The following is a 17,735-nucleotide window of genomic DNA, read 5'->3' as shown; positions in this document are numbered from 1 at the left end:
GAGAGAGATGAGGGCGGGGGAGGCACATTGTGGTGATATGGGAGGGTTTCATAAACAGAACAGAAGAATCCAGAGAGCTTGACTGTAAAGATTCATGGAGCCTGGCACAGCTTGAGACTGAGACAAAACAGGAACACTGTCCAAACCAAACCAAACCAAACCTAACCTATTACACACCAGGGTTATTATAGTTTTGACATTTCCATTAGTTATTTCGTTTTTCAGTTTGCTTTTTTATTTCAGTTTAGTTTTAGTTAGTTTAACAAGTGATGAAGTAGTTTTAATTTACTTTTAATAATATTAGTCTTAATTTGAGTGTTTCCGGTATCAGGAGGAAAGCTTTGATTAGTAGAAGCTGTAAAGGATGAAATAATGCTGACACTGTGTTTGTGTTCTCCCTACTGGTACTAACTGAACACCATACAGTTCAAATTGAGAAAATGAAAATAAAAACTAAGCTGATTTGATCTGCAATTCAGTTTAGTTTTAGTTAGTTTTGCATTGTTCATTGTAGTTTTTATTTAGTTTTCGTTTTTTACAAAACTCTTTTTTCAATTTTTATTTCAGTTAACTAAATAATTTTTTCAATGCTAGTTTTAGTTTTGGTCTTAGTTTTAGTTAAGTATAATAATCCTGTTAAACATTGTCCTCAGAAACATTCAATTAGACATTATATAACTGCCAACATCTGACCAATACTGTAACTTCAATCACAATTATTATAAAAACATTTTCTACATTTAAAAACAATCAATGCAGCTGTTCAAGATCAAATTTCACCCATTATTTACATTGGAGCTGTAAAAACACCATATACACATTTCTTTGAGCTGGACTTTTCCTAATGTGACCCACAGTATACAAAAATAAAAATAATTTTTTTTAATTTTTGTGCAGCTGATGCACATTTTTATATATGTAAATGTACAAATTCGGTTTATTCAAATAAAAATAAATCAGAAATCAGTACTCAAACATGATATTGTATTCATCATATTCTATCAAATGTTCACCTGGACCATAAAATGATTGTGAATGTGTTTTTCCATTTGATTAATCAAACATTTATTAATGACTGATGGAGAATTTATGAATATGAATTGTTGTGACTAATTATGAGTCAGAATATGAACAGTATGTAAGGGTTCATTGTAAATATTAAATTCTTTTTCCAGAGGTCAACCAGAGAAAGTTCAGTTAGTATTTAAATATTATTAAGTTTTTTGGGGGTTTTGTTTTTGGAGTGTTTTGTTCACAATTTGTAACAATTATATTTGACCATACTTATTAATGTTTCTCATAGTACAGTCAGTGTGACAGTATTACAATTTTGATATGTGACTCATGACCTCTGATGCTGCTGTTTACAGGACTATACTTTAGCTGCTTGAGCTAACATTAGCTTCACAGACTGTCAGGATGAGATGCTTCACAGTCTTGAATCCTGGAAGCTCACATTCACAACTTTTAAGCTTAAAACAATAATATGCATTTTTACCGTTTACAGCAGTTTACCATTATTCAGTCATTCTATAAATAAATACTTAAATAGTCAGCTGCTAACTAGCCAACTAGCTGTCTGAAAATGAGACTCAGCTGAAGCTAGTTGTTTTTCTTGACAGACTCAGCACTGATAGGACAGTTTAGTCTCTATCTCTCTCTATATATCTAACCTGGGCATCATGTCATGTAGAGATCGCATCAACCACAATTTCATCTTGTATTTTCGTCTAGCAGAACACTTCTAAGATCATTCTTTTGCCTCATACAGCAACAGCTCTTGTGATTTTAAGATTGCACTCTGGATTTGGACAAAAAAAGCACAACTGTCCAGATCCTTACTTACTGTCTGGACTGCACATAGTGGGTGATGTTTGCTTGTCAGCTGTCTCAGTCTTATACGCTCAATCCTGATGTGGTTTCTGTTTCTTTGTCTAACATAACCTCCATCCAGACCCTGCCTTTTGTGCCCAAACTTGAATTTACTGACACAATGATAATGACAAGTACTAATAATATTTCAAGCTGCTGTTAAGTGACGTAAGAAAGCACAATATTTGTCAATGTTAATAATTTCACATTCAAATTGCTGTATGTCATATGTTTCTTCTGCTTGGGCTGGCTCCTGGATTGGGTGAAATAAAGGTGGAACTCAGCCTTTCTATCTGGGTGTCTGTGTGACCTGATTTTTTTCAAATTATTTTTACCCTTATCCAGGGAATGTTAATAGAGCTCCACTGCCCTGCTTCATATATTTAGAATGTCACACTTCTACACTGGGAGTCTCATCTAAAAGGAGGAGAAGCAATTAAATTCACAGTGCCTTGCTCATTAGGTGGGGAGTGGATCATAATATTGTGTTTAATACACTTCACACTTTGCATGCTCCATTGGATGACTATGCTTAGAAACTCAAGTTTGTTGTATGTCCTATCTCTATTGGCGAAGGTTTATCAGCAGTTAACAATGCATGGCCCCTGTTGGCACGAGGATTTAAGTGGCCAAAGTGTCTCCACACACTGATATCTTCTTATCGGGTTTATTAGCAACAGCGCTTCACATGAAAGGTTGGTTCAGCAGTTCATGTTTAAAAAGAAAATAAAGATACTGGGCTTCTGTGCACTGACCAGGATATAACCTCTTAATAGTTAATAGTGTTTTTTCATTACCGACCTATAACCTGCAGCTTCCCATAACTTGAACCTTTTGAGAAGGAACAAGTGGTCAGTTCAGCCTGATTCAGCTGTTACATTTAACAAAGCTGTTAAGAGTTCAGATGCATGTCATTGAGAAGTACACCTCTGGTCAATATCTCCTGTCCACTGAATACTATTTTGTCTGTTATTAAAAAACAACTTCCATATTTAAAGAACAAACTGCAACAAAAGTCAGCACACCCTTCATTAGTGAGACTCCATTCTTTTATGTTTCAATATTTGGTATGGCCTGTCTTTATTTCTAAACCGGTTGGATCCTCCTGGGCCTGGATCATATGAGTCTAGAACAAATCTGTGGAGAGATGTTCTGTCATTCTTCACAGATGATTCATATCAGCTGTTCTTTGCTGGAGGGGTTTTGTTGTCATTTCTTCCTCTTCAAAATACTATAAAGGTGTTCTGTTGGATTCAGGTCTGGGGACATACTTGGCCAGGTCATAGTTTCCGCACATAGTTTGCACATTTTGTCATGTTGGAAAATTCCTCTTCTGCCAACATTCTTGACGCTGGTTGTCATCTTTTCATTCAGTATTCAGGTATACAAACTTGCATTCATGGTGTCATCTATAAATGTCTCCTCTACACCTTTTGCACTCATGCAGCCCCCATATCAGCACCCTCCATCCTCCATGTTTCACAGTTGGCAATACGCAGTAGTCCTGACCAGGTGCACGCCAAACATGCTGGAACCCATCTGATGCAAACTAATTCATTTGGGGGGGGGGCCGGGGTTCTGAGCAAAGAATGTGCAACAATCAGACTTCTTTTTACGTTTGGCAAAGTTAAATCTTGCAGCTTTTTACCATTTTGTGAGCAGTGGTTTTCTTTTTGGTAGTCATCCATAGAGGTTGACTTCATGCAACATCCTTCGCACTGTCTGAGCAGTCACTGAAACACCAATTTCCACAGATAATCTTGGTGCCAGGTCAGTTTGTTTTTAATGACTCCACCCTCAACATACTACAATAATTGTAAGACAGTATAACATTGAATCACTCAACATTTCAGTGATATTGGACAGGGGGGTATTCAGTTTTATTATATACTTTAATGTATGACACGAGAATATTAAAGTCTGAAGTTTAAAAAAGGCCTCGCCATAACATAAGTAAAACGATGGCTACAGTCAGTAATACTGCATTCAGACTGAAAACAGTCCAGTGTTAAAACAATGCAAGGAGTGTGCTGTTTGAGGTTCCGGTGAGACAATGAAATACAATCCAGGAAGTCCAGTTGGAGCTACAGATTAATGAGTTTAAAGGCTTATCAGATGCCAAAACACTACACACTGGTCTGTAACATTCAGATGGGATTTTACAACTGTGCAAAGTTATTGCAACTGTTTTATTTTTCATTGTGATGGATGTGAGGTAAACAGTCGAATATGATGAATATGGTGTCAGCCTAAACACACCATCAATGGTAAATAGACTGCACTTATATACCACGTAAGACATCTGCTACATGAGCCTTAGCATTTACGCCTGCTATTATTAAGCACTTTTTTTCACATTGTGATTTGCTGTCAATATGCAAATAACCTGGGCAGGACTGGTGGACTAGTCGACCAACATGGCGTGTCTCAGATCATGGGAAGTAATGCTGTAAGTGGGCATCATTCATTCTTTGTGTGTCAAGACTTTTTGCAACTACTACTGCTTGTAAACATGTAGCTCTTGCCAGGCGTGCAGAAGATCACCCAAGGATCAACATCTGGAGTTGGGAGGTTTGGGGTGTTGGTCTGACCCATCTAATCTGGTTCTGAACATATTGTATCCTGAGTGCATTTAAAACTTGTTTTGTAGTTTTTTTTTCACAACAAAAGCTGTAGTGAGGTTATCTTTGCTGAGAGGCTTTTATTTTGAAGCAGCAGCAGGAAGGGTTGATTTTGCATGAACAAGAATACTAAAAAATAATGGAAAGTCAGTTGCATCTTGCTCCTGGTCTATATTATCACTATCTAGTACTCCTTCAGCTTGATTTGTATGCGTTTAGAATAATCCACTGTAAGTTTATTCACACAGCAGCTCAGTACTGTACAACACCAGCTGATGAAACTATGAAACTAAAATGTGTCATTGTGGTGAAGTAGAGTGAGCTTGGTAATGAGCTGACAGACTGTTCCTACTTCACTAAGCACCACATGACTCTCTGTGTGTGTGTGTGTGTGTGTGTGTGTGTGTGTGTGTGTGTGTGTGTGTGTGTGTGTGTGTGTGTGTGTGTGTGTGTGTGTGTGTGTGTGTGTGTGTGTGTGTGTGTGTGTGTGTGTGTGTGTGTGTGTGTGTGTGTGGACCCCTGTCAAGTGGGGACTTTCTGGTTAATCTCCAGCTGGCCAATAAGCAGCTTAACTGTCACTGGAGTGCAGCAGGCTAATTACTGGTTTGTGGACAATCTTATATGGTTCAGAGTTGCATATTATATATACACTGAAAATAACTATATTAATATTCATGTTAAAATAAGCTGGAGGATTGTTGTGTTTTGAAGTCTGGATGCTGATGTATTGAACTGATTATATTACTTCTTATCTAACGTTGAGTGTAGACGTCAATGTTTGAAAAAGTGCAAGTTGCTCAATTTTAATCAGAAGTATTTGATGTGCCTGAATTTAACTGCTAGAATAAAAATGTGATGTTCCAATCCTCTCCTTGTGTAGCAATACAACACACAATACAGTTTACATTGTAGCTGCAGGGGGGAGCAGGTGCACTGAGGGGAAACTGTGTCATTAGGTTAACCCTTCATGGATACCTGTGAAAGTTAAGCTGCAGCACGGTCAGGTAAAGACACACAGATACACAGAGCAGGGGAACTGATGGGATGGTTTAATCTGTGTCAACATATCCAATAGATCCAAAATGTAAGCAAGAATAAGAGTCATGCTGGCAGCTCTGTGAGACACTGCAGTGATTCAAGCTAAATGAAACAATATGAATGTCTACAGTTAATTATAGAGTGATCCATCCAATCATCAGTGTGATAACTGAAACTGGACCAAAGTGGTGGACTGACTGACACTGTCACGTCTACAGCCTTACTGCTAATCTGGCTATCACAACTTCAGTTTAAAAACACTGATATTAATACCAAACCATGTCTCAGTGTGTTGTGTGCAGTGTGAGCCATCAAGTAAGGATATGCCAAATTAGACTTAGGACTCATTTGGATCCGCGCCCCCCAGCCTCCGGGTGAGGCTAGGAGGTGATTTGGGCACTTGGTAGGGATCCTCCTGGCACGTCCAATTAGTAAGGGACCCTGGGACAGACCCAGAACACGCTGGAGGGATTATATCTCTCTCCTTGCTTTGTAACGCCTTGGGATCCCCCTAGGAGGAGCTGGTGGGCGTTGCTCTGGAGAGGGATGTCTGAGTTTCATAATGCCTCCACAAGTGTGTGGATAAGTGGTGGAAAATGGATGGATGGTTGTAATAACTCGGAGCCCCAGCATAAGAATAAATAATGCATCATGGAGGTACAGTAGGTACCTATTGAAACTATTGTACCTTGAACTTGAAGATCAGCTTGGATCTGTATTGTAGTTTTCTAGGTTCTTTCTCAACCATTCCAGCAATACTTCTGTTCAATCACGGACACAATGTCCCCTTGTGACCACGTCCAGAGATGTTGGCTACACTTCACTGGACCTTAAACTTCTTAATTATATGGGCAGCAGTGGGCAGCATCTCTTTGGAGACGGTCTTCTAACCTTTACGTTGACCATGCTTGGCTATTACCTTTTTCTAAGGTCTTCAGACATGATCAATGTGATGCACACAGTGGTACAAAACACAAGAGAGAGTCATTTTCTCCTTTTGAACTGACTGCACAATAGGGCTGAAGAATTAATCAAATTTTGATCACGATCTCGATTTTGGCTTCCCACGATCAAATTAATGTGATCGAGCGATATTGAAAATGTGTCCTCTGTTCACAGAGCGCTCTGCATCAGAGCATTTTTTCCACTGCGAAGCAAATCAAGCGCTCCTTAGAACACCGTCTGATCTTGTGCCTGCGTGAGCCAATCAGAGCTGCTCCCTGCACCGCGGAAGCCTGAGGTTTCTTGGATGAAGACTGAAAGAGTAACGCGTGATGCGCTGCATTTATAGTCACACAAACACACGCACACGCCCGCAGTCACTCTCTAGTGTGCGCTCTTGCTCGCTCCAGATTCAGGGACATTATATCTCATTTGTGGGCGTCAGGGAGCCACTATCAATATGCGGGAGACTCCCGGAACGTCCGGGAGAGTTGGGTTATCTGAAATAAATGATTATGAATATTATTATTACCAATTTATTTTGATGTAAAGATTTGCACATTAAAGAGCATAAGGAGCAATATGGTTGTGAAAGCATTTATATTTATGACAATAAATATATTTTTTGATATAATCGTGATTCTTAATCGGGATCTCGATATTGATCAAGATTAAAATATAAATATTAGTGGCTGAAACTACAAAGCAACGTGTCCACAGTTACTTTTCCACAATGCAAACTGACTATTAATTACTTTTATTCATTTAATTGAAATATTGGTGATCGAAGTTATAGTTTAGCTCCATGGCTGATGACATCCCTATCCAGATGTTTTTGGTATGTAATTCATGTTAAATCATTTTTGTTTTTATTTCTGTGACGGTGCAACAGCTGAGACAGCGTTCACAGCACGGGTCATTTTTCCTCATTCTTTGTCTTTCTCAGGACCTTTAATTCCACTAACACTAAATAATAATCTGTGTTTCTGTTGATTTATTTCTGAGAGCGGGACCTCAGTCTGAGAGCTTGTAAAGTTCTTATTCTTAGTCTTTATGCCATTTTCATGAATGGAGCTTCTCCACAACCTGCCGGTCGTCTGACCTCATATGGTATTTTGGGGGCGTCATTCATGTTAATTTACTATTCTCGGGAACGCGCGTTCATTTAGAACAGGTGGGATTCATCATGTTTACGAAGGTCATTTACTACTGTTTCCTGGTGATACGAGTATTTGATAAATCCAACATGGCACCCTCATAAATTCCACCTCACGAAAAAAGTACGACAGATTTAAGAAGAAAATACGAACATATTCTTGCATCTGGCCCATTATCTTGTAATTCTAACACTGTTCAGGACGAATGGTGTATTATTTTAATATAATGCAAGAGTAGCAATAATTCCGGGCACGTCTATATAAAGAATGATGAACATAGAGGTAATTATATGTATGTATAATGAGGATGGACACAGAGGTAATTATTTAAGTTGTGTATGATGGACACTGGGGTGGATAGTTGCGCTGCCATGACCAACATTAAGTTAATTGAGTAGTACTAAAGGGGTTGGACCAGATTAGCATTTTACTTCTTCCTATTCCATTGCAGATATGTAATATTTATTTAAGTATTACAGGTTCATGTACTGCTTATAAATACTAAATAAAGGAATTAAATGACAGTGTTTTTACTGCAGTAGCAGCAGACTCAGCTGGTCAGCTCCACTGTGGAGGATTTACAACCTTAGCAAACCCACAGGAGCAATAAGGCAATAAACACAGGCTTCCTCGTTCCTGTTAATCACATCACTGTAATGGTGCAGCCCGGGCGCTCCAACAGATAAAACTGATGAGTTAAGTCTGACATTAAATTTGCTCCTTGCTCTATTTCAGTGTGGTGTGCTGTGTAGTCTCTCGGCTCACAGGGGTCACAAGTAAAGAACATTATTGATTCTGATAACTTTCCACAGTTGTATCGAGTCCTGCTCAAACAAACACCTGTTTAATATCTTGGACCCTGGCGCCTGTGCAGAAGTGGATGGTATAATTTAAGTGCAGGGACGTGAGTGTCAGTCCTCCTACATGTCTGTCCAAGACAAATATGGACCAAGATTGCCATGAAATATGATATATATATTTATAGATCCTGGAGGATGATGCCAACTGGTTTTATGAGGCTGTGTGCTTCACTGCTCTACCTCACTGTTTCACACAGATGCACAAACGTAGTATATGTATATAAATATATCACCATATGCTCACTCTTTCTCTGACTCTATTTGTTGCCATGGCTTTGGTATCAGGCACTAGGCCTAGTATGTAATCCTCTGATAATCTGTCTCACCTGAACCACCTGCATGTGCAGAAAGCACCGGGGGCTGGTGGAGAGGAGGACACACACACACACACAAACACACACACGCACGCACATACATACAATCACCGAGACTGTCTTATCAGATCAAAAGAAGTTCCTGGGACAGGGAATGAGGAAACTATGGGGATTACAATAAAGAAAACAATGGTGAACGGGAACGGTAATTAATCATGATGAGCCGGGGGTTTTCCTGCTTATCTCCACTTTTAACAGCCTCATTTACAGTAGATCCAAGCAGTGAAAAACATAACACTAATACCACTATCAACAAGCATCACTGACAGGCAGCTATGCTCAAGAGTCGCAATGACCTGGCCTGTTTTCATGTCAATTTACAGTCAATGCACACTCATTTCCTGTAACTGCTTTTCACAGCAAAAGTCCTCCAGTGTAAGGAACAACTGTAAATCACCAGTTAACTGCTGGACCAGTGCTGGACCAGTGCTGGACCAGGACCAGTACTGAAATAAAACCTGCATTCAATAGACTTTTAGTTTAGGAATAAGAGACAGACAAGAGGTCAGGAGAGGCTGTGTAGCTGTTCCAGTCACTGTAATATGTGATTACTGCAGCAGCTCTGTTATTAGTAAAAGACACTGCATGAGTCACTGTGTGCAGGTCTTCACTGCATGGACACACACACACACACACACGCTGAGTCACAGGTCAGGTCAGGTAGTACTCTGAGGTTTATTTAATGACAGTAATCCATCTTTAGTCTGTCTTTTGTTCAGTTACACCCATGTGGACCAAAGCTGACTGATGATGTTATAACAATTACACCAATAATTTAGCTCCAAATACTGACAACTAGTACTTAAAGTACTCATGATATCCTCATTTCATCCATATAAGTGCACTTTTCAGCTCAGATGGAGCGCTTTCAGAAATCAGTAAAAGTCTGATCTGTGGCTGGAGGCAGCTGCATTCAAGATTTGTTGAACCAATCATCTCGAGACTTCCTGACAAAAATCCAAGGAATGTATAAAAGAAGAAAGGTTTATCATAGGCCTGTTCCCACTGCAGGAACTTCAGGGTAATTTTACGGGGGCCGTGACCATTGGCGTGTCTCCATAGCAGGAACCGCCTCTGAAGGACAATCTCCCAGAACTTTTACATGGTGCAAAACAAGTCCCTGCCTCGGGGTAGGTAATCAGTGCGGCCCTGAAAAATTCCTGGGTGGGGCTGGAGGTTGACTCTGTGCTGATCGGGTATACAGATGGAGGACCGAGGATGGGGTGCAGGCCATGTTGGCATACTACGGCAACGAGGAGATCCAGAAGGGCTTCGCACAACGATTACACGATGATGGGGAAAGAAACCCTCTGCATCAACCAACCATTAATTTCATTATCGATTAGTTTGTTTGATCAAAGAAAGGTCAGAAAATGATGGAGAATATTGATCAGTATTCCCCAAAGTGCAAGATGCACCTTAAAATGTCTTCTTTTGTCTCAACCAACAGTCCACAACACATAGATATTCACTTTACTTTCACAGAAAAACACACAAACCACAATATTCAAATTTAAGAAGCTGGAATCAGAGAATATTGACATTTTCTTTCTTAAGAAATGCATCCAAAGAATTAATAAATAGTTCAAAATGTTAGCAATTAATGTAATAGTTGATTCATCGACCAACTGTTGCAGCTCTGAACTTGAATAACTTCAACCTGAGTCCAGCCAGAGATTGTGAGATAAGAATACTGTAACAAACACAGGATGAGAAGGAATTTAATAGAGTTTCCTTACAGGTAAATGACTCATAACTTTCACTATACAATCATAACACCGCACTGACTAACTACTGACAGGGTTTACTTAGAAATGGTCAACTGAAACTATGACACATGACATAATGACTGTACTCAAACACCTCAAGCAACACTTGAGGTGACAGCTACAATCTTTTCTTATCATCTAAACTATCTCTGTAACTTAGCTAATACAGCCAAAGTGTTAGAGGTGAGATTGCAAAAAGAATTGAAGTGATCATTTCATATAACCTTTCTCATACATTCATTTATTTGTGGCACAATAAAACTTTGCCCGCTGCAAATTGATTTTCTATTTTTGGATCTGCACACACATCGCGCTCTGATATGCTCCCAAACTAATGCACACACACTTGCACCAACACCCCCCATGCACACACACACACACACTCCTCTGAGCTGGGAGGTGCGGTCGTGCAATCTCCACTTAAACACTTAAAGATTAATGGTGCATCTACATCGCTTCGAGCGACAAAGTGTGTGAGACTTCGTGGTGCGTTCAAGTGCATCTCCTAAACTGAGAAGTCTACACTCAAATGGTTCTCAAAGGTTATTCAAAATGATAAAGTTTCTTTGTCTTTTCTGTCCTGCATCATTTGAAATAATAAGATATTAAATTCATAACAGCATCCCATCGAGTCTATTAACTAATTAAAATATTATTTCAATCTTAACCACAAATGCCAACCTCATCATAGTACTAGAGGAGAAGTCAGTCTCTGTAGAACATTTTGTACCAATCTATGAAGCAGATGTTGACATATTTCAGAGGATATGTGTTAACTTTGAAGAGCTAGATGAAAAGTCAGAGGATCACTAACTCAGTATGATTCATCATCTGGGGAACATGAATGTGTACAGTACGTACTCTGCTGTGCAGGTTTAGAAACCTCAGAAACCACCTTCCTATTTTTGACCAGTGTTTCCAGTGCTGCAGGACACACTGGCCTTGATTTAACCTCATATTAAAACACTGGCTGTGGAGGATGAAATCTTCCAAACCACAGAACACAACTTTTATTTCTAAGGGAGCTAACATTTGGAAAAAAACTTTGGGGGAATATTCTTTGCTTCTGAGCCCTGCCTATATGAAGAGTCAAAGTCATTAACTCTCATTATAACTCTACAGTCCAGACTGGCACATATGTATGTGCGTGCGTGTGTGTGTGTGTGTGTGTGTGTGTGTGTGTGTGTGTGTGTGTGTGTGTGTGTGTATGAGTCTATACGTGTGTATGTCCATGTCTGAGAGTTGTGTGTGTTTGTTAATTGGCTGTTTGTCCAGTTATTCGAGGAAGTCTAGTCCACCCGAGGAAGTCATTAACTTCAAAGGAACGTGTGTGCGTCTATATGTGTGTGTGTGTGTGTGTGTGTGTGTGTGTGTGTGTGTGTGTGTGTGTGTGTGTGTGTGTGTGTTTGTGTAACAGAGAGGGGCAGAGGCCTGAGGCGCTCCAGAAATCAGAATGCATGCTGGGTAAACAATGTCAGGTTGGTTTTGGGCCTCAGAGCTGGTTTATGATCATACACACATGCCTCACACTGACCCTTCCTCTGTGCCTCTTCACTTCAACAGTACTGAGTGTAATGTGAGATGCTTGGGGAGTCTATTATTGGCTAAAGTGTGTGTGAACAGATAGTCATTCAGGGTTTCATTCACATATATTTTCCATCTATGAGATGCAAGTCACAATAAAGATTTATATATACTATTAGATTTTTTACTAGATTCAAAAGGGCCAAACTCTGTATAATAAGATACTGTATGGTATAATACTGTATGTTATAGTACTGTATAATATAATACTATATAATAGGGCTGGGCAATTAATCGAAAATATACCGAAACCGACATTTAGACCCTCTAACCGACGTAATCTTACTCATGTCGGTTATTTCGGTTATTACTTTCCCCGTGCTGTCCCCTAGGGGGAAGAGAAAAAAAACTCGCCGTGTAAGCCACGTGGCTCCGCCCCATCCATCTAGTCTGCGTTCACTCAAAGCGGAGCCATGAGCGAAGCTGATGCTGCCGACATGGAAGAGAGGAGCACAAACACCGAGCCAACGAATCAACTGGAGCAGCTTGTACCGAAACAGAGTGCCGTGTCTGTTGTTTGGACACATTTTGGGTTCAGTGCAGACGATAGTGAACAGATAGAAGTCAAGTGCAAGTACTGCAGAAAAACTATTTCAGCGAGCCAGGGTAACACCACAATCACGTTACCTAATATGAAGAGTGCATAGCTCAAAAAAAGAGGGAGACTGACAGGCACCCTACAACTAGTGCTTCCACAAAGCTACTGTCGCTGTCACAGGCGTTTACAAATGCCACACAATATGCCAGCTTTAATAGTTGAGCATTAAAAAAACATTAATAAAAATAATAACAATAAAAATAATCGTTCATTAATCGTAATCGAGGTAAAAGCTTCAATTAATTGTGATATTGATATTAAGTAATATCACCCCCCTACTATATAATATAATACTGTATAATATAATACTGTATGGTATAGTACTGTATAATATAATACTGTATAATATAATACTGTATGGTATAATACTATATAATATAATACTGTATGGTATAATACTATATAATATAATACTGTAAGGTATAGTACTTTATAATACTGTATAATATAATACTGTATGGTATCATACTTTATAATACTATATAATATAATACAGTATGGTATAATACTATATAATATAATACAGTATGGTATAATACTATATAATATAATACTGTATAATATAATACTGTATGGTATAATACTTTATAATACTGTATAATATAATACTTTATAATATAATACAGTATGGTATAATACTTTATAATACTGTATAATATAATACTGTATGGTATAATACTTTATAATACTGTATAATATAATACAGTAGGATTTAGAGGATTTGGCTGGTGATTTTCTATATTTTTCATATTATAAACAAATCTCATGTTTGGATCCAAACCAACAATGATCAATAACAGTCATCATGTTTTCAGTCTCAGCAGAGAGGTTCCCTGTATTGCAGATGCTACTGAGCATGTGCAGGAACTCAGGCTATATATCACAATATCACAACCTTGGTTTTGTACTGAAGTTCTCTGAGTCATTTATAATGGAGAAGTCAGGATAATGTAACATGAGGCATGAGAAGCTACAGTGAATATTTCTAGATTCAGCATGAATGATACTTTCTGATGATATTATTTCAATGTCCACCACAAATGAACTTAAAAATCATCCACAAAAAAACTCCATCAAACTCCAAATACTGTGGGACAAACTGTCAGCAGGTGAAAGTGAAGAAAAGAAAGTGAGAGGAGCAGCTGTTACTCCTCCTGTCACTGCATCACCTGCTGTCAGGTTGAGCCAGTATGAAGCAACCAGCCTAGAAATGACAAGCATGCATGATTCTACAAACACTTTATCTTCATTACATCCAAAAAAAAACACTTGTGTCCCGATCACGTCTGCCTACAAGTAAACAGATGAGGTTGAAAATGAGCGATGTGGATCTTTTTGTCCCGTGTGACTTTGTGAATGAAGAAGATAAACGTTGAATGGAATGAAGAGCAGATGAGTGAGCACAGTGAGCTTGCCCTCTGCTCTGTATCTGTTTCATGCAGCTTGTTAGTGAAGGCCTGATCATTAGCTGAATTAGGTCTTCTAACTGTGAGAGCCCTGCAGCGGCACAATGGACCCACTGTTCAGCTCGCTCTCACGGAGCCACACACACACACACACACAGACAGAGAAAGAGTGTGTGTTTGTGGTTTCAGAGAGTATTCCCACACTCAGCCTCTACCGGTTTGTTTTTGTCACCTATTGCAGCAATATTTGAATTCCACGACCTTCTTGGCTGGAACTGAATCAAACAGGACTGATTGTTGTTTCTGACAGCAACCTGAGCGCTGTGTTTTAAAAGCTATGCCGAGCATGACTGATAGCAGAGGAGTTGTTATCATTATCAATAAATCAGACAATCCGTTTATTTCTTTCTAGTGTAAATGTGTCCAAGTTTACGACCAATGCTCGACAACTATATCAAAGTGATATCTTTCAATTCTTTACTTTGTCTGACCAACACCTCGAAAATCAAAAGGTATTCTATTTACAATATGAAACAAATAAAAGCAAAAGCAAATCTTCATACTAGAGAGGCTGGTATAGATGAATATTTATGAACTAGTCTCGCTTCTTCAATTCAGGTCTTGAGGTCTGCCTTTCCACATTTCACAGAAGCCACAGATGGAGTTTCAGATATTGAATCATAAACACACACAAACACACAAACACACACACACAGAAAAAAACTTGATACAATGCCACCATTTACAGGTGACCGAATGAACATGTAAAGCTGTTTTTCTTGCTGTAATCATTCCTCCTGTTCATACTGACCATTAGAAGATCTCTTCATTATACACTTACAATGGAAGTGATGGAGGACTAAATCCACAGTCCTCCTTCTGTGTAAACATGTATTTAAAAGTTAATGTGAAGCTAATATGAAGCTTCAGTCGTCCACATGAGTCAAATCTTCATCTTCTATGTTTCAACGTTACAGTGTTTTTAGTAGTAAAGTCTTTTTGTTACTATACTTCCACCACAGCTCAACAGGGAAACACTAAGAGGGAATTTGATGCTAAAAAGATGTAAATGTGTCAGATATCACTTGATATGACTAACTCACACTGATGAATAGAATAGAAGCTGATCATCTACTTTTTAAATGACTGTGTGGACACACTGTGGATTTAGTCCTCCATGTTTCAGTTTTCCTTGTGTCCAACAAAACAAGCAAAGAGACAGTTCATACCTGGCTTGAAATTTGGGAAACAAAAGATTCAAAACCAAAGATTTAAGATCTTTTTTTGTGTAGTGGAAGAAACATGTTTGGGATCTACAAGGACAGAAAAGTCTTTAAGCAGTCTGAAACTACCTTCAGAACAGCGCAAAGTGCTGTTCATTAATCTTCTGGGGTTTTCAGGAACTGATACTCAGCTGTGTGACTGCACTGTAGTTCACGACATCATTTTAAATCTGCCACTGACCCAAAAATCAGCATTTTACTAATTAGGGACACGACTTTTTGCCCAAATTGTACAAGCTGTCCCCGATCAACTGGTCTTAAGTCTGGTGTGTCCCTGAAAAACACACACACACACACACACACACACACACACACACACACACACACACACACAAACAAATATCTCAAACTTTTTTTTCTATCATATCCAAAGATGGAAACTTTGACCTTGTGATCCTGCTATGTGCATGGGCCCCATCCCTTACCTCCAATAAACAACTCTCACACTCACACACACACAAACACACACTTTCACCATTTCCAGTCCGGTGATACATCCTGACTCATTGTGACTTGATGAGGCTCTCAGGAGAATAGATGAATTCTAGCCAAAAATCCCCTCTCAGAAAGTCTCCAACTTGAAGATGAATACCCAAACCCCAACAATACCAAACCTGATGCAGAGTTTCTGGTACATTGTGCACTCTCACATTCATGGAAATAGAACTAGTGTGTGTGTGTGTGTGTGTGTGTTTGAAGGTGCTCGCCAACAACTTGCTGCATATTTTGGTGCCATTCGGAAATGTTCTGTCACAGTCAAACAGAGACTACAAGATGATATTTCACTGAAAAGCGCTTGACTGAAAGCTGGAACTCAAGCTGGAGGAGAGTGTAGAATTAAAAGATTTGTAAAGCCGGTTCCTGCACACACACACAGAGAGAGACACACACACACACAGACACAGACACACACAGACTGTGACAGGACTGCAGCAGACTGGACAGCTGGACAAAAGCGACATAAACAACAGTGAAAAGATGCTAACCCTCCAACCAAAAGCAGAAAACTAGCTAGTTAAATAGCAAGTTAGCAACACAGAGCCGGGTGGATATGAGCCAAGCAGAGAATGAGAAACATTTGAAAACAACGTACATGTTTGCTGCGGTGTTTTGTCTCTCCTCTCCTCTCCTCTCCTCTTCAAGCTGACACCAATCTGTTTCTTGATCCAAATAAAGAAGCACAGGCTCCACTCCAGCCCAACACGCTCGTAAATACGCTTCCTGAGCACAGTTCTTCTCTCAGTCCATCAGTGTGGCGGTGAAAAGTGTCCTGTCAAGTCACAAAGATCCACCACGTTCCCTCAATGGACGGCTTTTCTTCCATGCAGCCTGCCAGCAGCGGTAATTCAGACAGAGTCAAGCCCGCCGCAATCAATATCAAGTGCTTCCGGTCGGTATGTTCAAAATAAAATGTCAGACGCGCCAGATAGTCGCCTCACATCCGGTTACAGGCCGACAAAAAAAAACCAAAACTCCACTTTTATTAGATGTTATTTCATCTGTATTCATTTCATTCATTGCAAATTCATTTGTAAGTTTGAACCAACAGTTTGAAGGTGGATACTGCATTGTTTTAAGCAGTAGGCTTATTTTTAGGCTCTCTTTTACCTTTGGTCCAAAAAAATAGGTATAATAAGTTTATGCTTACATAATGTAGCATGCTCCTAAATTCATTTTAAAGTTGTATAAACTATCTGACACACCTGCAGCATGTAGTATTCTATAATAACAACAACAACAACAACAATAACAATAATAATAATAATAAACTTTATTTATAGATCACCTTTCATACATGGCATGGATGAAGCTCAATGTGCTTTACATAGATAAAACAACAGCAAATAACCAAATAAATAAAACAATTCGAAAAATAATTCATATAGTAAAAATAAATTAAAATGACAGTAATTAAAAACCGTATATGTTTTCAACTGTTGTTTACAGAGCTCACATATCTTAAAGCTTTAGGTAGGGGATTCCATAATTATATTATATAATAGGAGTATTTGGATAATTGGTTCCTGGTTCACTAATGAAGCTGACACATAATGTATACCTGCAGTGTGTACGGTGGCTGATGGGTAAAGTCAGCAGGATACATGAACACTATGACATCAGTGAGGGGAAGTGGGGGTTTGGCAAGTGGTTTGTGGAAATGTGATTAATAAAGTCATAAATAAACAATTCAAACTCTAGAAAGTCCACCTTAAGCCAGTTGTAGCTGTAGT

At 39.0% G+C, this 17,735-nt stretch overlaps 1 protein-coding gene across 1 annotated transcript in view; it reads right to left on the bottom strand.

The window, feature by feature from the left end:
• ripor1 (RHO family interacting cell polarization regulator 1) overlaps window positions 1-16,809 on the bottom strand; it is a 69,158-nt gene extending 52,349 nt beyond the window's left edge. The window contains exon 1 of the mRNA XM_062420289.1: window positions 16,598-16,809. The gene's annotated coding sequence lies outside the window, so the exon portion shown is untranslated. The remainder of the gene's footprint in view (window positions 1-16,597) is intronic.
• Between the last annotated feature and the right edge of the window lie 926 nt (window positions 16,810-17,735).

Source organism: Scomber scombrus, chromosome 6 (genome assembly GCF_963691925.1).
Source record: "Scomber scombrus chromosome 6, fScoSco1.1, whole genome shotgun sequence".
NCBI lineage: Eukaryota > Metazoa > Chordata > Actinopteri > Scombriformes > Scombridae > Scomber > Scomber scombrus.
Note: the sequence above shows the minus strand (reverse complement) of the source record. Positions and strands in the feature narration are given on the sequence as shown.